Raw genomic sequence first — 27,667 nt, 5'->3', positions numbered from 1 at the left:
AATTATAATTAATTATTTATCAATATAGAGACTCTTTCTTTGCTAACCATCTAATTCCCACGAATGAGTTATATTTCAAATGATTCTATTGGTAGATTAAGAGAAAAAATTGTCAAAATTGAGGTCTTAAAATGGATCTAGAAGATGTGGCCAAAATGGGTGAAAGAACAGGTGTCTGCCTTTATTCTGCACTACTTCCGACTGGACTATGAAAGAGCAACACTCTTATTGTGGATCTGTGCTAAAGAAAATAAAAAAACAAAGTTGAATTGTTCAGTGAGTGTTATGAATATATGGAGACATGTTTACTTGTCTTGAATTGAAAATTGAATTCTAGTCTTCTTAGACTGTGAGCTATATTTTAGAAGAAGAGGCCAACAAAAGCCTACTTGTATCATCTAATCATTCTCTCTTTTGGGAGCACTCTAATTTAGCTAAAACCAGGATTTGAATTTGGCCTAGCTATAAATTAAAAGACTACTACATGGTTATGTAACTGTGCTCAAAAGTTTATTTGCCCTTACATTAAAAAATAACTCAAGTTACTCTCAATGGATTCATTAAAAACCTGATTTTTCCACTTTATAGCTATTTTGCCTGGCAGATGGGATCTGGTTTTTTCCTTATGCTGCATTTTTTGAAACAAGTATATATGGTGGGAGAGCAGCACATTCTCCCACCAACAAAAAAGCCACATTTGTATTTCAATAAAATTGCATTATTTGGCATCTACTGTTCACATATGTTCATTTGGCTATTGCTAGTCCAAGTCAATCATAGCCACAAGGGGAGTGGGTATTTGAAATTTAAACAAGGAGCTTTAAATTTTGTAAGAAAGAAGAGGCCTCCTGACAGGTAGATCAGTCTCTAATTCATTTTTAATGCAGTTGACAATTCTATAAATCATTTGTTTTTCTCCCATTATATACTAGCTCCTGTGCTATAGAAGCCTTAAAAGAAACTTTCTGTATAATTTTGGGTAGGGGTTTGAGGAGTAGGTAAGACTCTTTGAAGGAGCCTTTAAGGATGAATAACTTTGCCATGCAGGACACATAGAGTATTGCAAGCAGAGAAAATGTATGGAGATGTGGTGATTTCAGGACTAGGTCAAGCTCTCCTTATGTAGCTGAGGGCACATAGTGAAGAGGTGTAGACACAATGGTAGAAAAGGTAGATTTTTTGCTATGAAGTGCCATTATTAAATGTTTTTGAGTGAAGAATGTAAGCTCTATCACTGTGAACACTGAGAAATGGAGTATTACATTCCACAAAATGTGAAAAGAAAACTAGCAAAGAATGTCTATACCATAGGTCTGAAGTTAACTGGACTGGTAACTAGGGACAAAATGTATTTCAAAATATTGTTATTAAGCTAAGAATAAAAGTATGCAATACTATAGTCAGCTTAACTGAAAAAAAAATTTTTTTCCTTTCTGATTTTTAAGAATTTGATTGGGGGTTGGGAGAGAACATGGTACAGACGGAATTACTGTAAATGTTTTTTGGTTAAAGTTAAGGTCCTTCAGAGATACTGTTTGTTTAACCACTGCTTGTATACATGTCAGAAGAAAACACTCAAAAGACAAAATGCACTCACAGGTTTTCTGTTTTTTTTTAATACATCAAAAATAAAGGTGGTTGAAAATGTGACTACCTGTGTGTGTCTTGATTAGCCACTGGAGTATGAACTCATTCTGACTTGGATTCATCAAAATTTTATTACTTTCCAAAATTTACAGGTATAGATTTTCATCCTAGATGGTAGTGTTTTATAATTGCATGCATGCTATAGTCAAGAACGTGGCCTCTGGAATGAGGCAAACCTGAGTTCTGCTCCACTTAGGAGCCATATGATCCGAGCAAGTTATGAGATTCAACTATTAAAAAGGAAAATCAGACAGTTAATTATATCTACCAAACAGTTATCATGAAGATTAAGCAAAATGTTGTAAACATGCTTATATACTGTCTGGTATATTCTAATAACTTTATACAAGTCATTAGTCAATTATGTAATTATTATTATCACCCAAAGACAAATGTGCATAATCAGTTTGAGGAAAAATCTGTAAAAACAACTTTATCTATACACTGGAGCCAACTGATTCACTGCATTTTGCCTGATTAAATCATGAACAAAAGGGTAATAATACGAACATATATAATACTTTATTGCAGGGGCATCCAATCTTTTGGCTTAATTGGACCACACTGGAAGAAGAAGAATTGTCTTGGGCCTCATATAAAATACGCTAACACTGATGATAGCTGATGAGCTAAAAAAAAAAAAAAAAATTCACACAAAAAATCTCAATGTTTTAAGAAGGTTTATGAATTTGTGTTGGGCTGCATTCAAAGCTGTCCTGGGCCATGGGTTGGGTCAAGCTTGCTTTAGTGCTTAAGAAGTATTCTCTCACAAGCAAATAATTTGGTTTTTGTACCAACCCTGTGAGTTAGAAAATATAAAATATTCCTATGGTTTACAAAGAAGAAGAAAAAAGAAAAAGAAAAAAAGTATAAAACATCCAAAAGAAAAAGAAAAATACCAATAAATTAATGCCAGAATAGACCAAGAAGACAAAGGAAAAAGAAAAAAAACTCTCAGTAAGATTAATTTGTCCTAACTGGTTCTTTCAGATAACTAGAGTGGAAAAACATGATGTCACCTAGTGAATTGATATTGTCAAATCAAATGATGGGGATCTAATAAATATCAGATTCATTTAGCCTTTGTAAATAGCTGGCTATTGATTTCTCAAGTGTAGATGATTCACCCCAATAGTAGTGTTTCAGTTATAGGTTTGTTTTTTTTTTTTTGAAACAGTCTCGCTCTGTAGCCAGGCTGGAGTGCAGTGGCGCGCTCTCAGCTCACTGCAACCTCCATCTCCCAGGTTCAAGAGATTTTCCTGCCTCAGCCTCCCAAGTAGCTGATATTACAGGCACGCACCACACTCAGCTAATTTTTGTATTTTTAGTAGAGACGGGGTTTTAACATGTTGGCCAGGATGGTCTCTGTCTCCTGACCTCATAATCTGCCCGCCTCAGCCTCCCAAAGTGCTGGGATTACAGGCGAGAGCCACCGTGCCTGGCCTCAGTTATAACTCTTAACAGGTACATTATCACAAAGAAAACATAGTATTAAAACATCTATTTAAAATGAATGTCATACATATAACACACGTTTATTTTTAAAAAGTATATTATTGCATAAAGTTTTCATTTATTTTAAAAAATTATATGTATATAGATCAAAAAACAGATGCCATGTTTACCTTTCAACCAACAAACTAATACAGTTAATAGTCCTCAAACTATGCAACTTGGGAAAAGGGTTCCATTGCTTAATTGAATATGACCAATCTTTCTTCAAGTTTGCATTTGATTAGATTTTCTTATTTAACATTTTCACCAATAAGAGTTTCTTTAAAAAACAATTGATGCCAAATAATTATTGAGTCTGGCAAACTGAATGTCAGAGTAATATAAAATGAATTGATGAAATTTCTCAGAAAAGTGATTGTATCTAACTGAAGAGTTAAGAAAATTTTGTGGTCCTGTACATGCATGTTTTAGATTTTTATATAATATGCATATAATATAGTTTCTCTAAGAAATATTTATTACAGCTCATATATTATTAAATATTTTAATAATTCATGTTCCACCTTGAGTATAATGATATTCAGATGTTCTATCTCCCAATCAAGTTTGAGAAACACTGTTTTAGAAGGACACATATCCAGATTATTCATTTAATTAGTTATTTAATTGTCTTAAATTTCCTTGAATATGTCTTGATTAAATAAAATATAAGCCAGCAAACTTGGTTAGTCAAATTTAAGGGGAATAAACTCACTAATATTTTATGGGGTTCTTATCACAAGAGTTCTTAAACTAATGAACAGCAAAAAAAATAAAGTGAATGCAACTGTTCCTTATGGCTACAAATGAGGTACTGACCAATAGTGCTTCTCAGAGGTTTATTTGGCACTTAGATAATGAACTTAAAAAAAAAAAAAGCCATGTTTGTGTGGATTAATTCTGAGAATTGTGTTTATCATTCATTACAGAAATTGTTAAGCTGTGTCAACTGAAGATATTCTTAAAATCTGTTGGCAAAATAGTGTTTAAAATATAAAGTTTGAATAACATATGCCAAATAAGGTATGAAAACCATTAATATTTACATTACTTTCCTTAAATGATGATGAAATCATTACAGGACCTTGAATCTCTCACTGGCTTTAATTTTTTATATTTGTATTTAACTACTTCTCCCATACACAGTGTGGAATCAAATAAATGGTGACAACTCAAGTTTGAAAGGTCTGTAACACTAAAGCTGGAATTCAAAGGGATTTCTGTAAAGTAAGATTCACTGACCCTCCTTGCCAAAAGAATGTCTCACATCTTAGAAAGGGGAATCGTGCTGCAATAAACACACACATCCATGTGTCTTTACGGTAGAATGATTGATACTCCCTTAGGTATATATTCAGTAATGGCATTGCTGATTGAATGGTAGTTCTTAGCTCTTTGAGGAATTGCCACACTGCTTTCCACAATGCTTGAACTAATTTACACTACCACCAACAGTATATAAGTGTTCCCTTTTCTCTGCAATCTTGCCAGCATCTGTTATTTTTTGACTTTTCAATACTAGCCATTCTGATTGGTGTGAGATGGTATCTCACTGTGGTTTTGATTTGCATTTCTCTAATGATCAGTGATATTGGGCTTTTTTTAATAAGTGGGAGCTAAATGATGAGAACTCATGGACACAAAGAGGGGAACAACAGACACTGGGGCCTACTGGAGGGTGGAGAACGGGAGGAGGGAGAGGAACAGAAAAAATTACTGTCGGGTACTCGGCTTAGTACCTGGGTGAGAAAACAATCTGTACAACAAACCACTGTGACATGAGTTTACCCATATAACAAACCTACACATGTACCCCTGAACCTAAAACAAAAGTTTAAAAAAAAAAAAAAAGGGAATAATCAAAAGACATAAGATGAGAGACATGAGAAAACAGAGATAAGAGATGAGAAAGTCTTGGTTCTGTGATTTTTTCACTATAGGACCAAATTCTCTGACGAGTCTCAGTTTTCTTGCTTATGAACCAAAAAGACTGGGGAAGCTTTAAAGTCTCTTTAAATTCTGCACTTTTGTGATTGAAAGCATATAAGATTCTCTATTCCATAATTGTTGCCCCTTTGTTTTCTTTGGTTATCCAACACACAATATATCTAGGATAAGTATTCCAAGGTATGAATAGAGTCTGTATTTTAGCCTGACAAGTTGAGATTAGGTTTATTTCCTCATTTATTAATTTTAAAATTTAAAAAGATGTCTATAAAAACCATGTTGAACTGCAGGTATCTGTAAGCAAGAAATATTTTTCTCATTACTAAAGTATATCTATATCTATTTGTAAAAACTTGAAATTTTAATGTCATTTTAACAGAAGATGTCTTAAATATATAATCCTAAAAGAAACTCCCAAACGCATAGATAGGTCTATGTGTATGTGTGTGTCTGTTCATGTTCAATATTTTATTTAATAAATAATATAAAATTCAGTAGCCAAAATACTTAGATAACTCTAGCATTATTAGAATCCTCACACTTCAGTCATGGCATGCCAGCAGCCATTTAGTGATTCTCAAAACGGATTTAATCCAATGTGCTACTCAACATTCTCTCTGTGGAATTTTGATGCATTTAAATAAACCCCACAGGTTATTCAAAATAGGGTATGTAAAACTTCTATAAAATGCCCAGATGTTAGCAAAATTTTGGTCTTTTATTTTTCAACACTTATTCCTATGTAACTTTTATAAAATTCAATTTTAAAAGAACACAATGTATTTTACATCTTCCTAACTGTCCTTAATGCTTTAAAAATTAATTTCTCATATTAATTGGACAGGCAAGAAAGGCAAAGTTCTCTAAAAGCCTCATCAACATTTTGATTTGTATTTCCAAAGACCCTTTTGAGAAACGTGTACTGGCTCACAGAGGATTCGACAGGGAACTATAAAGTAATATATGCCTTAGAATTCGCTCAGGCAATGACTAAAAACACCATGAAAATGTGTGATCAGGGCATCCACACCAAGGATGCTTCTGAGGGTTCACTTAAGTAGATACTTTTCTCTGTTTTTCACAAAAACTTTTCCTTGAGACACTAGTTTTTCCAAAACATTCCTCACAAAAAGGAACTCCCAGTTACACAATCTGAAATTCTTTATGTACTCTATCTTCCTCCTGGAAATTCACAAGTCACAACATATTGGGTTCCCAACAAGTACTGCAATAAAGTATACTATTTAATTCTATTTAATCCAGAGTTTCCTAGTTACGGTGTTACCAAGTATAAAATCCAACCAATTCTACCTCTTTTCGCTGCTTCTACTTTACTAAATACTATTAATTTGTAAATTTGTGACTCCATCAAATACTCATCAGGAAACACTGCTCAAGGCCTCAAGGTCTTGGTACCACGACTGCCTTAGGCCAGAGTGGACCCCAGGGAGCAGATATTTAGGAAAATGGCAAAAATCTGGGAACTGCATGAGGGTTGTTAAAAATAGAATTATGAATTCAATTTTTATTTCATAGAGCATAGTGATGTACTGATGTTTTATGTTTTGGTATGTTCAGAAACATGATAAAGTTGTGAGCTGCGACTATGATATGCTTAGTAAAAATGACTGCTCTTCTGGTCCCCAGTAAAAGTATAACTCTACTTAAATGTGCAGCATGTCTTTGTTGCAAAAATGCCTAGTAAATAAAAATAAATGTATAGAAAGTATATTTTCAAATAATTAAATTTTTAAAGAGTGTGAAAAATTTCAGGAGTGCAGGCAGTACACAACTATGTTATTCAAGTAGACCAGCAACTTGAGCCTGAGAACCCTACATGTTACTCAAATGTCATCAAGAAGTTTTTCCTATATTAAAAGAAATAACCCTTGGTGAATATAGCACAACAATGTAACACACTTAATGTCACTGAACTGTACACTTAAAAATGGTTAAGATGGTATCTTTTATGTTATGTTCATTTTACCTTAATTTTAAAAAATCTAATCTTGTTTTGAAACCCCACTAAAGTGGCAAGATTTTGTTAATGTTTGTCAGAATTACTTGCCTAGTAATAAAATCAGATTTCAAGAAATGCCTAAAAACCCTCCTCTATCATTAGGAAACATTCGTCTCCATTAAAAGAGAAGGCATAATGGATGCTGAAAAGGATGCAACAGTTGTCAGAACATGAGGAACATTTTCTTTTTCTTTACTTCCACTGCGTAAATCCTCATAACAGTAGGGCTTCAACAACAGCTTTGAAAGTGAACTTTCCTTTTACATTGCAAAGAATAATACAGCTTTCTATAAATGTGAAATGGTATTTCATGAGTTTTTTTTTTTTAATTTAATTCCTATCACAGCACTATGAGTAAAACCTGCTGCATGAATTTAAGGTTAGGTAAAATATATTTGATTTATCGAAGTGTGGATTAACATAGAAGAATTAACAAATTTGTGAGAAATACACTTAGGAAAGGATTAATGAACTATAAAAGGATTGATGAACTATAAAACTGCCTGCACAGCTAGAGATATTTAAGAACATTGCCCTTGTTGGCTATCATAGTCTCTTCACTGCAAGTTTATGAGGGCTGAGAACACATCCATCTTGTTCACTACTACTTTTTTCATGCCTAAAACAGTACCTAGTATAGTAGGCACTACAAATTTTTAAATTATTTAGTGAATTCAAGGTAGAGTTAAAATGCAGAAAATTTCTTTGTAGACAATGGTTGAAAATTGACACGAATGAAGGCATTTTTCAATTAAAGAACTATTTGAAATATTACCGATTGACCATTTAGATATCTAATCCATCACGGGTTCCACTATTCATCAAACACATGTTGAATGCTCTCTCCCAAATTCATCCAAATCTCACATATGGAATTTTATTCACAAGCCAATACTCTATGTTTCATGAGACCAATATTGTCAACACTTAAGCACTAAACATCCAGTTCTGAATCGTTTTGTCTGTTGAACTATTGCTGAATTTTTCTCATGAAGTCTTGGCAAAAAAATTATATTTAATACATTTTCTTATATCTTTTTTAAGTGGAGGCATTAATATTAAAACATTTTATATATTTTTAAGACTTCTGTTGGAAGAAAAACACCTAATTTGTTAATATATGTTATTTGAATTAATATTCTTCAAAATTAGAGCTGTTTGCACACAAACATTAAAATGAAGAATTATTAAATGGTGTTTCATGTAATCCTGATATAAGATTTAGAGATAAAAGTCTGTAAATATTTGGAAGAACATAAAAGAGGCATCTATCACTTTTAAATGCATATCTTAGACTTTATTTATATTTAAGTTTTTTTATTTAGAAAAAGTAAAATATAAGCAGGAAAAGTAGAAAATAGTCTTCACATAATTAGCTAAAAGAGACAAAGCTTTGGAATGTCTTTTAAATCTATTTTAAAAGCTCAGCTACTTTGGTTTTTTTCTATTACAGACCCAAGAAAAGTTATTTCAACTGAATTGCATACATAACTCCTAGAGTGTAGACAGTTGCTATTATTTGTTCACTTCATCAAATGCTCTTTTAAATTCTTGCTACATCTGTATTACCAGGTCCTAGAGAAACCAAGGTGAAAGAGGCCCAGGAGAGGCCAAACCCTCTTTGCTATTTCTAACAAAGGAAATGCCATTCTTGCCACTAACTCTTGGAATGATTTCCAAGTTCTCTAAAAATAATTTAACCTGTGTCAAGTAGCTGTCTCATCTGGAAAACTCAATAAACGAATGTAGAAGTTAGAAAGAGTAGGGGAAAGTTAGGTGTCATACTGAAATAGTTTATCCCAGGCATGTTGAATTGAGACTCCAAATTATCCAGCATACTTCCACACATCTGCTCACTTTTCTTTAAACTTGAGCTATATTATTGCAGAAAAGCATAATAATCCCCACTCTGATCTTGTATTTCAAATGAAAGAGGCTAAAACATCATAGCACATGCACCTTTCTAGGTCGGTTAAATATTATGAGTGGATACGTTTCCTTTGGAGATCAGCATTTTTACATTTAAAGGACAGATTGAACAGGGAGAGAAAGTAGAGGAGTAATATATAAAATATTTGTATCCAGTGACAAGGATTCCAATTTTACATTAAACTTTAGCTTAAAGAGGACATGCCTATTAGATTATACTTCACTAAATAGTTGGATTCTTTAACATTTTGTGCAAATTATTTCTTGGTAGCCAAATCATACTTCACTGTACCTGAATAGTGGTTTACATGTAAAAACCTGAGGTAAATGCTTATGTAGTGCCAAAGTGAACAGTATCCTTTATTTATTTGTTTAAAAAAGGTGAGGTCTTTGTATACTGTTTTCTTAATTTGAAGCAGTTTTAATGTGGCAGTTATAAAAAATAAAATTTTAAATTCTATTATATAAATTTTCAAGGAAATTATATTTCATAATTTTCCAGCTGTACAATTAAGATTAATGTTTATTATATGTTGGTTTATGCATGAAATATTGCATATAATAATTTTCAGGACATCTGCTAGTGTTCTGAAGCAGAACTGAGGTATTTTTAGGGAGGATCACTCTGCCTTGCTTATCAAGATTTTTCAAGATAACCACAAGTAATGGAAACATTCTAGATTTTAAACATTTTCTCATTTTTATTTTTTAATATGAAAGACAACTTATAAAAATTTTTATAAAGAAAAGGGGCTACAGTAAATTGCACTTGTTCATGCTGACTGGTGTAAGAATGAAAATTCAATTTGTCTACAGGGTCCTGGGATGGCACAAGTACAGGTTCATGCTCTGACTTTGCTTTCCCAGTCCCACAATTTGTTTTAGTGTTGGGTGGAAAGGGGATGAAAGGAGATAATATATGAAACATCTGCCATTTGCCAAGAAACTTGTTTAACATTTTACATATGGTTTCTCACTTATAAAAAGTTAAGTAATATAAAATCAAAAAGAATAGCCAAAATAAATCCCTTATTTTTATTCCTATCAAATCTAGATTTTTCTCATCTGCCCGAATAGAAATACGGTCTCTACTGAGGAAGAAAAGCCTGATTTCTTTCTCTTTCCCCTGTTTGTAGTCACAATTTTTTAACAGTCATGAAATAAAGAATATCCAGAGGGGGCTGGCAGCCCAAGAGAGAATGCTGCTTTTATTTACTTTATTCTCTTTGAAGGTTAGATGGTGATAGTTGAGAGAAACTAAAAAAATAGCAGGTAAACAAAATGGGCAAACGTTCAGAATAAAGAATAGTTTTTAGCTGATTTGAAATAACAGATTATTAATGACTGATTTAAATGGTTAAAATGCACTGAAATGTAAATCTTTAATTCTAAATACTGGAGAAAAAAGGTAATTTATTTTATCTCATTTAAGACTAAACTAAATTAATAATCTCTTGGAGAAGCCAAGAGTGGTGGCTCACATGTGTAATCTCAGTGCTTTGGAAGGTTGAGGCAGGAGGATAATTTGAGGCCTGGAGTTCAAGGCCAGCCTGGGTGACATAGTGAGACCTTCGTTTCTACAAATGTTTTAAAATCAGATGGGCATGGTAGTGCATGTCTGTAGTTCTAGCTACTTGAGGGGGCTGAGGTGGGAGGATTCCTTGTGCCCAAGAGTCTGAGGTTGCAGTAAGCTATGATCATGCCACTGCACCCAAGTCTGGGCAACAAAGGGAGACTATCCCTAAAAAAATAAAAAGTGTACGCCGGGCGCGGTGGCTTACACCTGTAATCCCAGCACTTTGAGAGGCCGAGGCGGGTGGATCACAAGGTCAGGAGATTGAGACCATCCTGGCTAACAAGGTGAAACCCCGTCTCTACTAAAAATACAAAAAATTAGGCGGGCATGGTGGGGGGCGCCTGTAGTCCCAGCTACTTGGGAGGCTGAGGCAGGAGAATGGCGTTATCCCGGGAGGTGGAGCTTGCAGTGAGCCGAGATCCCGAGATCCCGCCACTGCACTCCAGCCTGGGTGACAGAGTGAGCTTCCGTCTCAAAAAAGATAAATAAATAAAATAAATAAAAAATAAAATAAAAAGTACAAAATTTTTTTGGAAAGTGATCTCATTAACTCCCTTATATCATTTAATAACATTAAATTTGACATGGCTGGTCATTATAGGTAGCTATATCTCTGCTCTGTTAAAAGTGCTGAGATTTAGAAAGATAATCATTAAGATGAGAAACTGTACTGAATTGATAAAAGTATTTTTATAAATCCTTCAGTCAATTCTATCCTAAATCTGTTTTGATTTAAAAGCCACTCATACATCTTGTATAAATCAAATATTCAGTCATATAATTGTAATATTCTCTATTTTTATCCCATTAAAGCATGGGTAACACAAGAAACAACATTTCCAATCAAGAAAGTTTTGTTTGCTGATGTGAATTAACCAGTGGTCTGAAAAATTTAAGTGCTTATAAACTACTTGAGAGCAAAAATAAAATAGTATTTATTGCTGTATCTTTCTTGCCTTATCACAGTACTCATCTTAGGCTCATAAATGGCTATATAGTTGTCCTAAACGATGAACAATTTGAATCAAGATTACCACTGTGAATTAAAAGCCTGATTACAAGTAGGTCCTGACTTATAGGAAATTTGTGTCCCCCAGAGTAGGCTAAGCCCTGGCCTTGGTCACTGCTACCCACTTTTTTCCTGTCTGCTGGCCAGTGACGGAGAAAACACACTAAACATTTTGATGTTTCACTGTGAAAGTGCACGTCATTATGTGGCTAAAATCTTTATAGTCTCCCACACCAAAGTCATGTTTGAAAAACAATACATTAGCAATCCAGAGCAGAGTTTGTTATGAAGAAAGATACTGAGAATAAATAGATGAAATTCTAGATATTTCTAAAGAGGATCCAGCTATTTCATGGCCACTGAAGTCTTCAGTGAATAGGTGTGAATATTTCAGTGTAGTCCAACCTGAACTGAAAAGCAGTTCTTACGTCCAAATTTAAATACCTCCTGTGCATATAAAAAAGGTCCACTTATTAGTCCAAACGTTACTAAGATTGGGATCCCGAAATAACATTCTCTTATTATTGGCTATATTCTTCAGCATAAAAATGTTAGGAAGGCTAGGCTAGAGAATGAGATTTGTTGGAGATGACAAAGTTGAGACATCCTGTTATTTACCCCACAACCGTTCGGGATGGGCTGAAGATGGCTGAGTAAGTACGTTTCTCTGTCAAAGTTAAAATGATAAACCATGGATGAAAGTCTGCAAAATTCTATTCACCAACTGAAAAGTTGTTAGTATTTGGATATTGAGGATCATCTGAACCACTTTCCTCACAGGTTGGGTCCATTGTCTTAAAAAGGCAGGTGCAGCTCCCATTGAGAGGGCTGCAGTGAGCTATGTGACCGTACTGACACTGGAGAGCGCAGTTTGGTCCATACAGGCCTGGCCTGCATTCTATGAGGGAGAAAATAAAAATAAAAGCAATTCAGATATGCTTTTCAAATACACAGTGTTCTTACTATTACTTCTTGGCATTCAATAAGATAATTATACGCTTGTGAAATATTCTTTTTTTACCATGGGATATCTCCCCATGCTAGAATGCTATGTGATAAAAGTAAGAACATCAATGGAAAACAGGAGAAGGGTGGGAGTGTCAAGGAAGTTAGTGACAACACTGAAAAGAGAAGTCAGCACAGCAACTTACATTTTTAAGGTGCCTTCTCAGAATTAGAGTATTCAGTGGAGCTTTAGTGGTTGCATTGTGAAGGACACAGGGAAAGTTGGATAGTTGTCTTGAGGTCAGAAAAAGGCAACACTCATGCTGAATGCCCAATACAGGAGACTTACCTTTAGGATGAAAACACAATTATTTGTGCTTATGTTATTGAAAATGAAATGACTTTAATTTCAACTGTTTCGTTTCTTAAAATACGTCAGAAGGTCCATAGATCCCCTGATCTATGTCCTACAGGACTCTATCTTTAAATTGAATTGCATTGTGCTTGCAACAGAAAGAGAAATGATGGAAGATTATAGAAAGTGTTAGCTTTATTAAAATAACCAAATGTTGACCGAAAAGGCCATGCCTGGGTGTCTGCTCTTAGCCTAATTTCCAGCAGAGAATTAACAAGTTCTGTATCTGAAGAATTATGAGGATAAGGAGAAAGCCCAGCCCAGCTCATGGAAACAGAAAATAGATTCATATTTCCTACTCGGTCAGGCAGGACTGGGAAGAAACTCAGTTTATCAATGTTTAAGGATCAGAGAAACTCAACTGTGCAATCATAACAGTCACCTACCCTTGTGGAGTTTACAAAGTGGGTCTCTAATACATTATCTCTGTTGGTTCTAATACCTGTGAGGTGGGCAAGGCAGTGAGTTAAGCTCTCGCATTCCACAGAGAAATAAACCTTGGTTTGGTATGGCTTAAAAGATCTTCTCAATTACTATAATATATCTCTGATAAACAGCAGAGCTGGGTTTTAGAATTCTTGCCTAGTGCTCTTTCCCCATTTTACACTACCATATGAGTGGATGCAAGGTATTAAACATATGCAGAAGAAAGCCCTAATAAAAAAGTAAAAAGCAGGAAAGTGAGAATTTGGGAAATGTCAGTAAATATGAAGATATAGGCCCTGGGGCAAATTCTGAAACTTTGGGTAAATTTTTGTTAAAAACTTCTTTATTGACTCACTATCCTTTATGCTGGGTTAGAGATGAGCAGTTGGATGTATATTTTTTTATTCTTTTGCATTATGAACACAGGTTAAGATGTGGCCTAGCTCTCTTGCCTTAATTAACTAATTAGATTATAAATATAAGGCAAATAGAAACATAAACCAATTTTGCAATTAATTATTTTTACAAGGGTTCAACATTAGCAAACAGTAATTCAATCCCTTCCTAAATGAAGGAGCAACAGTTTCCTTTAGGAAGAAGCTTTGGAGGCAATGCAAATGCTGCTCTGAATCTTTAAACCATGAAACTTTGTGAAAAATTTTTAAAAATCCTATGTCATTTCAAATGAAGTTCAACCCAGATACCTCTGCCCAGTGTGTGGGAGGATGACTTAGTTTGGTGGCAAGATTGAGTGTCCTTATTAGAAAAAGAGTTGTGAGTCAGGATCTCTCCTGAGCACTCCAGAATCTGATTTTAATTTATGAAAATACCACATTTTCATGTTAATAATGATGTATATTTAAGACATCTGTTTGAATGTCTGCAAATGTTAATTTACCAATGGGGGGGAGAATAATCCAATAAAAGGTTGTTATATTCTTTTATGAATTAATATTATGGCTGTTTAATAGCACCTTTACCAGAGTTCAAGTTAAAATGAGGTCTTTTATCTTTATGGTGCCTGCACAGACACAGCTGTTCACACTTAATATCACAGATGAACCTTGCTTAATTGAAAATAAAAATGAAAATAAAATACCTTGTAGGACATCTGTGTAGGCCATGACTTTATTTAGAAATAACCCTTCTTTTAGCAATGAAGCTTCAATCCTTCTCTTTTGCAGATGAGAAAAGTAAATTCTGAGATTAAACCCTCTATTTTGGGTAATATCTGTGGCAGGGTCAGTCCTTCGGGTCTATTGTGAATTATATAAAACTTTTCATCTGATAAGCATCCATTAAGTCTAGTAGCAAGTGATTAGTTCAAAATTACTCAATCTACTCTCTCTTCTGCTTAAGACAGTCCCTGAAGAATTAGAACTTTATATTTTAGGTCATTATTTCTCTGAGTGAAAAGAAAAATGAAATATACATTTCAATTCACAAAGAGTAGCTGGAAGCTTGGGTCTCAAGAATACTATCTGGACCACACCTTAACTGCCTTAATTCTCAGCGATTTCTACAAATCACCTTTGTGATGGGGCATTTAACTGTGTCCCTTTAAATACTTACCATGTGTCCTCTGACAGCTGTAGTGTTGTTTGAGCTGCCTATGATGTGACAGCTACAAACCCTGCTCATCATACTAAGGGGAAAGTATCAAGCAATTCTGGGCAATGCTCTTTAATAGAGTACCACTTCTAGCAGGAAAATGTCTACAGATCTCTGTATAACCATGGGTCAGGGGGGAGTCCTGAGATGCTTTGGGTCCTACCAGCATCACATCTGGCTCCATTCTCCCAGGGGGGCAGAGGCATTTTTCAGTTTTTTGGTGGCAGAAGGTTTCTCCTTCACAGTCACAAAGTTGATGGCAATCATCTCCAAACATGCCAGGTGAATACTGACCAAAAAAGGAGAAATGCTGAAAAATTAACAACTTGCACTTTCATTAATGCATCTTAATTAAAGTTAAATATAAAATTTCCTCAAGATTGAGTTCCAAATAGTAAAGTGGGATGATGCTGGAATTTGCTGGTGAAAAGAAGGGAGAAAAGTTTTGGAATGTCAGAACGAAGGTCCATTCTAAACTGATTTGACAGGCAAGGCACAGTTGATTTACTTTAACACTAGTATATATCTTTTAGAATGCAAATACAATTTTTGAAGGTAGGAGCTTTAAGAAGGAAACCAAGTCTACAAGCCAAGCGTCTTACTTTTAATATTTCCCCTTAAAGTGTTTTTATGATTCATCTCTCTAGAAGACAATAAACTCCATGTTTTCCACTATATTTCCAGAATTTAACACAGGGCCTGCTACTTGTCATGTGATAGTATACTAGAATCAGGTTGGAATTTGTTATCTTATTGCTACCACAGATATATAATGGGTGACATTTTATTGAATCACTAAATAATACATGAATAATGAAGGATGTACAAAAAGAGTTGTGAGTCAGTATCTCTCCTGAGCACTCCAGAATCTGACTTTAATTTATAACCAATTACTTCTTCTGATGTTCAGCCAGAAAAATATTGATCTTCTCCAGTCTTGGAGGTAAAATCTCCAAGAGGTTTAAGTCCTCCGTATTGGACTTACTAAGAGACAATTCTGTATTGTACTTGATTGGCCACCTAAGGAAATGTTTCAAAGATTAAATTTTACAGACTTTAAAACCAACTTCCTTGTAAGATATTTAGCTACCGTATATGCATCATATTCTTTTACCCTCTTTCTTCCTTCTTCTCTTCCTCCTTCCTTTCTCTCACACCCATCTCTGTCATTTACTCCCAGGACTTCAAATATCAAAAATTATATGATATCACCTTCCACAGATACTCTCTTATTTATTTAAATAATTTAATTTAAAAATCATTCTCACTAAATTTAGCCTGGATTTGAACACATTGCTTCTTTATGTCTTATTTATGATCGCGCCACTGCAGCCAGAAAAATATTGAAATTCTTCTTTATAGTGACAACTGAGAACATAGTATGAGACTAATATATAGATCCTTTTTAAAGGTCACAGACAATAACTTTGACTACCATTATCATCATACTACAATTATAATAATCATGATTGTTGTAACTATAGACACAAGACTATACATAATATAGGCCAAAAGAGGACTTTGTGTTGTTTACTGAGTTAGTGGCTTTTAGGGCTTTATAATATTTTATTTCAAACTGAGTAGCCCAAATTCTCACCTTTGTATCTTTATCTCCACTCATGGCCATGATTACTTTCTAGTGGTAAATGCCTAATTCACATCTTTAAATATTTTCATAAATTTCTTATATCTCCTTTAATGCCATTGAACCCAATACATAGGTCACATTTGTTAAAAGCATTTAATGAAATATTTATTCTCATTCAGAGGTAGAATCCTTGTCCATCAAAGACTAACAGTTTTAGTGGTGTTTTGAAATATCTCACAACTTTATATAAGGGAAAATAAAACTTTGACCAATCAGCCACAAAATCAGAAGGACTCATTATGTTGGCCATTGAGTGAATTTCTACCACTTTAATGTGCAAGTTGAATGTTTAAGTAATTATTGCATATTTTCAGTTTCACTTACATGTTTGTCACCAGATGAGAAGATCTCATAGTCACACAGAATTCTCGCATTTATGTCCTTAAAAATGCTCTGGCAATACCTTTTTCACGTTGGCTGCCATGGACACCTGCTGGGCAAATGCACTGTTCACTTGCTGCATCACAACTAGCTCCATTTTTTGCAGTCACAGATGTGAGCACAATTCAAGCCATACAATCCAGGAAGGCACACTGGGAAATGGAAATGTCAAAATACTATTACTTTAAAAATAAATAAAAGGTAAATTAGAATTTTATTTACTTTAAAAGTAAATGAAAGTTAAATTAGAATATGTTCAATTCATTTGTTTCCCAATACGAAATAAAGAGATGAGAGAATTGGATAGAAAGAAAAAACTGTACGGAGAAGCACATTGACAATAGTTTGGTCATACGAATAAGTGAATATATAGGTGCCACTTTCTATAATTAGTCTAGAAAAATGAATGAGGAAATTGAAATAGCTTTAAGTAGATCATGCTTATGTCCTATGATGTGCACATAAACATTTGGCCAAAGCCTTTCCTAAAATCCTTCAATACTGGCTGGGCGCGGTGGCTCACGCCTGTAATCCCAGGACTTTGGGAGGCCAAGGTGAGTGGATCATGAGGTCAGGAGTTCGAGACTAGCCTGACCAACATGGTGAAACCCATCTCTACTAAAAATATAAAAATTAGCCAGGCGTGGTGATGCATGTCTGTAATCCCAGCTACTCAGGAGGCTGAGACAGGAGAATCGCTTGAATCCGAGAGGGAGAGGTTGCAGTGAGCCGAGATTGTGCCACTGCACCCCAGCCTGGGTGACAGGTGACAGAGTGAGACTCCATCTCAAAAAAAAAGAAAAGAAAAAAAATCCTTCAATACCTTAAAAACATAAAGAAGCAATGTGTTCAAATCCAGGCTAAATTTAGTGAGAATGATTTTTAAATTAAATTATTTAAATAAATAAGAGTATCTGTGGAAGGTGATATCATGTAATTTTTGGTATTTGAAGTCCTGGGAGTAAATGACAGAGGTGGGTGTGAGAGAAAGGAGGGAGGAAGAGAAGAAGGAAGAAAGAGAGTAAAAGAATATGATGCATATATCATAGGTAAATATCTTACAAGGAAGTTAGGTTTTAAAGTCTGTAAAATTTAACCTTTGGAAGATTTCATTAGGTGGCCAATCAAGTACAATACAGAATATGTAAGTCCAATAATGGAAGACTTAAAACCTCTTGGAGGTTTTTACCTCCAAGACTGGAGAAGATCAATATTTTTCTGGCTGAACATCAGAAGAAGTCATTTGTTTGTATTTAGAAATCATGTAGTCTAAGCAAATACCTTTATTTGAAAGCTAAAATTGTCATCTGCCCGGAGAGATGCTCACTCTGAAGAGGTGTGGGAGAGCTTGACTGTGGACAAAGGATTTCCATTTCTTTTCTTGAGTTTTCTCTAGGGCTATGCTTACCACTCACCCATGGAATACAATTTCCTCACCCTTTATTTATTACCTGCTTTTGCCTTTGTTTTTCTCTCTTCTCCCTCTCTCTCTCTGATCCCCCCTGCCCTCTTAACAGACATGTAGAGGTGAATTTGACTAGGCTTGATGTGGATGACACTTCTCCAGTATGCATGAAGTTACTCATGACAGATTTATCATTAGGAAGCACTCACATTCAAGGAGCAGAAAAAAGAAGTAAAACTGAAAGAAGATAAAGAATGAATTATATACATATATTCTTTCATTTACTGACCTCATACAATGCTTAAAAATAATAGAAGTCCAGTGCATAGTTTCTTCTGTTTGTTCCTATTAATCAATGTTTGTTGAGAATACTTAGAAATATGAGATTTCCTTTATCTCCCTTACTTTAATTATATATAAAACTGAGATATGCCGTGGCTCACGCCTGTAATCCCAGCTCTTTGGGAGGCCGAGGCAGGCGGATCACCTGAGGTCGGGAGTTTGAGACCAGCCTGACCAACATGGAAAAACGGCTTCCCTATTAAAAATACAAAATTAGCTGGGCGTCGGGGCGTCTGTTTGTAATCCCAGTTACTCAGGAGGCTGAGGCAGGAGAATCACTTGAACCTGGGTGGAGGCAGAGGTTGTGGTGAGCCAAGATTGTGCCATTGCACTTTAGCCTGGGCAACAAGAGCAAAACTCTGTCTCAAAACAACAACAAAAACAAACATGAGATAATAAAGGTTGCCATGCTTGATGTCTCCATTTTGGTAAATAATACTATCATTCTTCCAAGTTCCCTCCCTGGCTTGGAATTTTGGAGCCATCTTTGATTCCTCCATTTTCCTTATCTTTATCTCCAACACTTTGAGATGCCGAGACGGGTGGATGGCCTGAGGTCAGAGTTCGAGACCAGCCTGGCCCACATGGTGAAACCCCATCTCTACTAAAAATACAAAAATTAGCTGGGCACGGTGGCAGGCATCTGTAATCCCAGGTACTCGGGGGGCTGAGGCAGGAGAATCGCTTGAACCCAGGAGGCGGAGGTTGCAGTGAGCTGAGATGGTGCCATTGCACTCCAGCCTGGGCAACAAAAGCAAAACTCCATCTCAAAAAAAAAAAAAAAAAAAAAAAAAGACAAACCATTAGTTAACCCAAGTAAGATAAAATGGATAAAATGCAAATATACGAAAAAGATTTTTTAAGGTGGAGGGAATGACCATCAAATGAGATAAACATAAAAGCTATAATATGAATAAATTTAAAAAACTGAATGAAATGAAAAATGTTATAGAAAATAACTTACCAAAATTGTCCCAGTTTGAGGCAGAAAATCTAGACAAGGTAATTAAGTTAGAAAAACAATATAGAAAATAGTAAAATAGCCCCTGCATTAAAACAAACAAACAAACAAACAAAAACAAAAAACCCAGCAGTTTCACATTCACAAAAAAATTTTATAAAGCTTTACCAATCAGATCATCACCTTACTACTTACACTGTTCCAGAGCATTATAAGGAAGGAAAATTTCAACTACATTGTGTTGAGTGCATACAACATCAACTTCAAAATCTGATAAAAGTTACATTAAAAACTAAAACTCAGTTTCACTCATGAATATCAATGTCAAAAATCATAAAAAAATGTAAGTATACAGGATCTAACAGCCCATTGCAGAGTACAGATCACAGCAAAGTAGTATTTATTCCTAGATGTAAAGTCATTCATTGTAAGAAAGTTCATTAATACAACACATGATATTTATCAGCCTAAAGACAGAATCATATCACTAATTGTGTAGGTAAATAAAAGACATTTGCAAGAGATTCACTATAAATTTGGTATAGAAATATTGAATAAATTAGAAAATTAATAGCTATATATTAACATGAATATTAAAAGCTAACATCTTTTTTTTTGAGACAGGGTCTTGCTCTGTCACCCAGGCTGATGTGCAGTGGCATACCTTACTGCAGCCTTGACTTCCTGGGCTCAAGCGATCCTCCCACCTCAGCCTCCCAAGCAGCCAGGAGAACAGGCATGTGCCACTATGCCTGGCTATTTTTCAAAAAAAGGTTTTGTAGACATGGGGTCTCACTATGTTGCCCAGGCTTGCCTCAAACTCCTGGGCTCAAGTGATTTTCCCACTTTAGCCTCCCAAAGTGCTGGGATTACAGACATGAGCCACTGCCCCAGCCTAACATCTTATTTAATAGGAAACAAAATGTTTAAACAAATGCGAAGATACACCATGTTTGTTCTTGGAGAGTTAATATAAATATGCCAATTCTCCCTGAGAGAAAGTAGGCACAACATAATCTTTGGATGATGCTGTGAGAAGAGACATTCCATATATTGCTTATGACAATGCAAAATGATACAACCCCACAATGGAGAAGAACTTCTTGTACATCACAGAATTACATTTTAATTTACCCAAAGATGCAAAACTCACCAATATTGCTAGAGAAGGAGAATTGGCAAAAATATTAAATATATGCACAAAACTATTTATTGATACAAAATTTATAATACCAAAAGCTTAGAAACAACCTAAATATCTGTTATTAGGAGACTAGTTGAATAAATTATGCTGCATTTACACAGTGAAGCACCATTCAGCTGTGAAAAGGAGTGAAGAATAGCTTCACGTACTATTATAGAGCAATCTCTTGGATACATGTTTATGTTCCATAATATCCTTGAAATTATAAAACTATAGAGATAACATCAGATTAGTTACTGCCAGAAGTTGATTTGGGGATGAAATGGGGGTGGGTGTGAATATATAATGAAGAGACAGCGTGAAGCAGTTCTTTTTGTGGTAATAGAACTATTCTGTATCTTGATTTTGGTAGTAACTGCACAAATCTATACAACTGCATAGAACTACACACATACACACACACTCACACACACACAGATATGCACATACAGATGAATGTAGGTAAAAACTATATTAGTTCTGTAGTCTGGTTAACAGTAATGTACCAATATCAATTTCTTGGTTTTAATATTGTACCATAGTTATAAATTATAATATACCACTGTTGGAAGAAGATGGGTGACAGACACAAGGGACTCCTACTTTTGCAACTTCTTGTGACTCTATAATTATTTCAAAATAAAGAGCATTTAACAAGGCAAAGTGGAAAATTGCATACTATTGAATTATAAGAAAGGGAGATAGGAATACATATGTCTATTTTCTTACATTAAAAAATTGAATAATATGCCATAAAAACTTTTTTTTAAAAGGCCATTTATATATGGGATGAGGGAATAGAGTGGAAACAGCAAGAAAGAAGCTAGATTTCTCTGATTATAACATTTTTTAGATATGTAAATATTTTATGTCATTGTAAATAATAATTAAAATCAATGAAATGAACCTGACTATGATTGAATTGGTGGCAAAACTATGTAGCAAATAACTATTTCAAATAACTTCAAAACACAGTAATTGGACAATATGTGTCTAGTGGAAAGTATAAGAAAAAAACTACAAAAAAACTTTAAATATTTAAAATATGTATTCATATGATTTAAATATTTAAATATTAAGTTTAAATTATTAAACTGATCAACTTAAAATTAATTAAACCAAAATTACTTTATTATTTAAAATAGTTTAATAGTTAATATTTAAAATAATTTTCAGAATTATACTGATGTTAGTAGTATTGCTATTTTGAGACTTGACTGTGCAATGGAATAAAGCAAATGAGAAATTATATTGATGTTGTTCAGAATCTGGAATTTTAATATGGGAGAAAGAAAATCCATATGTAAGAACAAAGAGGGTATGTAAAATTGCTGTGGTCCTCACTTTGAACTGCATCTGTATGAACTCATTATATAGTTACTGCTTAATAAAAAGGCATTTCATAGCTCTGTCCAGAGAAAGCCTTAGAAAAAAATAACCATCCCAGTTGCAGTGAGCACAACCAAATTTTGGTTTCTATATACCGTTTCCAACTAAAAGAAACCAGAGCACTTTGGAAGAGGTAGATATTTCAGATTTGGAAGTGGATACGTACAATTAAGCATAGAACAAGCACCTCGTTATCTCAGATAGCAAGGAATGGGTCATATTACTGGGGTTGTGTAATTGGAACTCAAGAGCCAATTGTTAAGAGGCTCCCTCTGTCCAACGATAGAAAAGTGTGACATCAATAAGTATACTAACTGTATGAATGTAAGTGTATCAACATGTTTGACCTCCATGATTTCATAATAGTGCTCCCAAAATGTAGCTTTTGTTCATCTCTGAAGGATACTAGTAAATCAACTATCTTGTAAATTGATAAATAAGTGGAAAGTAGAAAGCATTTATCTTGACTTTTCCATGTGAACCATTCTTCAAAATAACCAAATGTGTGATCAGAGAAAACTCGTCTACATAGACCTATTCTAACTAACAAGTAAAGAAAAATTGATGGACTTAGAATATCAATCTTCCGTAAGCTTTAATGAATTCATGGATCAGGGCAATAATGATCATTGACTGCTAGCATAACAAAAAGATAGGCAAACCAGACATTATGTGCCTTCTTGTGGAAGACACATCACCCATGAAGTGTTCTCATCAATATATCAAGCCTGAACCTCATCAAGACTTCATCTACCCAGGGAAGGCAGAAGATAGAGAAACATGTGATTACAATACCAAAATATGCAAAGGGCAAAACGAGAAACTTGACAACAGCAGCATCCTAATTTTTTCAACATGTATCTTACAAGGAGGAGAAAGAAAAAGAAGGAACTTCTATGTGTTACAAGATATTAAAGAAGCTTATATTAAGGACTGAATTTTAGAGGTAATATTTGAATCTTGAGTCAATAAATGTATTAAAATATCATAATACTTGAAGACTATTTGATTATATAAAGAAATTATTATTTTAGATATGAAAATTGTATCATAGTTACATTTAGAAAACAAATTCTTATCTTTTAAAGATATATACTATGACAATGTATGGATAAAATGAAATGATGCTTAGGATTTGTTTCAAAATAATTAGGAGAGAGGAATAGAACTAGCCAAGAGTTTCTAATTATTGTGACTGGGTGACAGGTACATTAGGATTCATATATTAATCTCTCTAGATTTGCAGAGGATTAAAATCTTCATTAAAAAGAAAATTCTATAACTTTATTAAAGACATATTTTGATTGGTTCTGTTTAGATTAAACAGTAAGATAATTAAAATTAAAACAGTTTTTTAAATGATTAGATATGGTGAAGTATTGTGGATATATTTTTAAAAGAATACTACTAATACTTATCAATAAATAATATGACCATGATCTGCTTCTAAATAATACCATAGAGGTACAGAGTGAGGGATTGGGTGGAAGTATAGATGACACAGGATTAAACATAAATTGATTATTGTTGGAGGTGAATGACAGATATATGGAGATTCATTATACCATTATATCATTCTCTTAACTCTCGTATGTGTTTGAAATGTTACATAATAAAAACTTTAAATGATAGAATCAATGGTAAAAATATCCCACATACTAAATGCCAGAAAATTACTCAATTTACAATCAAAAAGAGCATGGACATGATAGTACAGTCTGTTTTTAAAAAGCTGATTTTGTAATCTCAAATCACAAAACTGGTAAGAGCCATCTCCCATGAAATAGGCAGGATATCCATCTTTTCAAAATCCCATGAAAAATGGCCTTGAATCTTAGATTTCAAAGGACTGTCAGGTATTATTCAGCTCAATACCCTCATTTTCAGATGGGAAAATTAAATCACAAAGAGGATGTGAACTGCCCAAAGGTAGACCACATGGTATTAGCAGAGCTAGAGTTAGCATTCATATTTATCCATGCCCATTGCAATGTGGTTTCTTCTATACCATGTTGTTGAATTTCACGACAGTTGAATTAGTAGTGACAGATGGTAGATAATCACACTCATTTTCACCAGGTCTAAAGAGTCACACCATCCGTAGTTGAAACCATCTAGGTAAACGTACACTGTGAATTTTTTCTACTCTGAGTGCCTCAAGTTTAGGCCTGCAGCCCAGTGTTCTCATCCACACTTTGCCAGAACCTTTGCTCTGTAATCTGCCAAAATACAATGTCTCCTACAACAGTGCGCTCTAAATAAAGTTGGTGCTTTCCAGTGTTCTACAAAATAATAAATTGTGGTTCGGGAAAACAAACATTAGAACAACTATCAATATTCATTTTATCCATTTTTATCAATTTAAACATTTATCTACATTTTATAATATACTTATTAGTCAAGAAGTGCAAGAATGTCATTTATAAATAAAAATGCATATATAGTGGTATAGCAGGCCCCCTCATCCATGAAGAATACATTCCAAGACTCCCAGCGGATGTCTGAAAGCTCAGATAGTTTTGAATCCTATATACACTATGTTTTCCACTATACATACATAACAATAATAAAGTTTAATTCATAAGTTAGGCACAATAAGGCATTCACAGTAACTAATAAAAAATTACATCAATATACTTAATTAGAGTTTTGCCAATCTTACAAAAATCTTACTGTACTGTACCACAGGTAAACCACAGGCAAATGGGGACTACTGTAGTGATTAAATTTTTCCTGATGAAACAAATTTTTGAGACTTTTGGGTGGTCCTCTTCCCTCTTTGCAGCTGTGCCTATTCTTAGTCATGTGATCTGGCTTCTCCCAGAGCCCTGTATCCTCCGCCTTGCCTGCCTCAAAGCCTCAGGGGTGGTGGAGATTCTTCAGCTTCGTGCCTAGAAACTCAAGACTTAGTAGGTTTGGTGTCCACAAAGCCTTTCTTTAGGCTTAAAAAGTGGCAGGTAGGGAGTTAAGTTTAGGTCTCAGAGGAACTCTTTCACATTAATAATATTTCAATTACTTAAGGAGTTTAGGAGTTTTCATGTGATATTTCAGTAACAATATCAATCATATTTACATAACAATTTTATTGGAAATTCAATTATAGTTCTAAACAACTTGAATTAGCTTACTGGAAAATAGCTTCTTCACAAGTTTCTGCTGTATTTTATCAACCAATGACAGTATTCTCAAAAGTAGATCCTTTTTTTTTTTTTTTTTTTTTGAGATGGAGTCTTGCTCTGTTGCCAGGCTGGAGTGCAGGGACGCAATCTTAGCTCACGGCAACCTCCGCTTCCGGGGTTCAAGCGATTCTCCTGCCTCAGCCTCCAGAATAGCTGGGACTGCAGGTGCCCGCCACCATGCCCAGCTAATTTTTGTATTTTTAGTAGAGATGGGGTTTCACTGTATTGGCCAGGATGGTCTCAATCTCTTGACCTCATGATCTGCCCGCCTCAGTCTCCCAAAGTGCTGGGATTACAGGTGTGAGCCACTGCGTCCAGCCTAAAGTAGATCTTTATTGAGGGAAAAAAGGCAGTGAATCAACTTGCTTTTTTTCACAATAATTTCCTGTCCACCCAAGGCCACATATAGACCTTCTATCTGCAGAATTGCAAAGGCCACCATTTTTGCGAGTATATTTTAGCTGATAATTGAGGTCATGTCTTATCTGGGGACAACCTGTAATAAAATTTTGTAAAAATAAAATAATACAACACTTTTCTCTTCCTTCCTTCCTTCCTTCCGTTCTTTCTCTCTTTCTTTTTTTTTTTTTTTTTTAAAAGGAGTCTTGCTTTGTCACCTAGGCTGGAATGCAGTGGTATGATCTTGGCTCACTGCAACCTCTGCCTCCCAGGTTCAAGCAATTCTCCTGCCTCAGCCTCCTGAGTAGCTGGTATTACAGGTGCATGCCACCACACTTGGCTAATTTTTGTATTCTTAGTAGAGACAGTGTTTCACCTTGTTGGTCAGGCTGGTCTCAAACACCTGACCTCAGGTGATCCACCCACCTTGACCTCCCAAAGTTCTGGGATTATAGGCATAAGCCATGATGCTCAGCCGGAAAAACAACATTTTTTTCTACTTCAGATACAGTAACTGTATCTAGATAGCAAAAGCTTAAGAAATGTTAAAATTAAAACAAAGAACTACTCACATGTTATCTGTAAGGTAGGAAATATATCACGTTCATTCATTCATTTTTTTCATTCACTCCATGAATATTGATTAGTACTATGTGTTTGGTATACTGGCACCTGCAGAGACCCTTGTGAAGAAGGAGCAGTGAATCCTGGATGACTAGGGATAAGATTTTATATATTTAGTTTCATAACTGATAAAGAAGAAAAATGAGCAGTTTGTTTTCAAGTTACTGAAATGGTAAAAGTATTTCAACTTACAGAGGTGGGTGACACAAACTAAAATGCACTACCAAGAGGAATTAAGACACAAGTGGCCCGGGGGTGGTGACTCACGCCTGTAATTCCAGCACTTTGGGAGGCCGGGACAGGCGGATAACGACGTCAAGAGATCAAGACATTCCTGGCCAACATGGTGAAACCCCATCTCTACTAAAAACACAAAAATTAGCTGGGCGTGGTGGCGGGTGCCTGTAGTACCAGCTATTCCGGAGGCTGAGGCAGGAGAATCCAGAGGCTGAGGCAGGAGAATCTGGAGGCTGAGGCAGGAGAATCGCTTGAACCCGGGAGGCGGAGGTTGCAGTGAGCCAAGATGGTACCACTGCACTCCAGCCTGTCGACAGAGAGAGACTCTGTCTCAAAAAAAAAAAAAAAAAAAAAAAGGACACAAGTGAACGAAACTGACCAGACAAGGAAAACGGAACCTCTCTTTCTTCAGTGTCAGGGAAAAGATAATTGAATGATGGGAAGTGCAACCGATGGGAGTGCAAAGCCCCTCCAAGGTGAGAATCAGACTTGCATTTTGTTGCTTTTGCTATGACGAATGCAAACCCAATATTGCCAGCTAATATGACTTTTTAAGGAAAACTCAAAAGTCCATATTTTATGTGAAATTAACAAATCTTTGAAAGTTGACGACTAATTAAAATTGTTTTACAGCACTGCTAAAAGCCAAAACTACGACAGCCAATTCAAACATATTTGTGGCTACATTTGGCCAACAGCCTGCCATTTATGACCTGAAGTTTATAGTATTTTTACATAATAATATTTTCCACATGGATTATCTCATTTAATACTAAAAAATACCCCTGTGATGTGGGTAGCAGTATTCTTATTTTACTCTTGAGAAAATTGAAGCTCTGAGTCTAAAGTCTTGCTCAAACTTAAACAGCTTAGGACAAGAACTAAGAGTCAAATCTAGAA

General features: G+C 34.9%; 1 long non-coding RNA gene across 1 annotated transcript; it reads right to left on the bottom strand.

Moving 5' to 3' along the window:
• Window positions 1–1,604: 1,604 nt before the first annotated feature.
• LOC129034088 (uncharacterized) lies at window positions 1,605–27,059 on the bottom strand. The gene is made up of 5 exons (XR_008501757.2): window positions 27,025–27,059; window positions 25,457–25,639; window positions 15,183–15,308; window positions 12,774–12,916; window positions 1,605–1,877 (listed from the first exon to the last, which is right to left on the bottom strand). It is a non-coding gene; the product is annotated as an uncharacterized LOC129034088 (long non-coding RNA).
• Window positions 27,060–27,667: the final 608 nt, after the last annotated feature.

This window comes from Pongo pygmaeus, chromosome 2, assembly GCF_028885625.2.
Source record: "Pongo pygmaeus isolate AG05252 chromosome 2, NHGRI_mPonPyg2-v2.0_pri, whole genome shotgun sequence".
NCBI lineage: Eukaryota > Metazoa > Chordata > Mammalia > Primates > Hominidae > Pongo > Pongo pygmaeus.
This window is presented reverse-complemented; position numbering and strand designations above follow the sequence as displayed.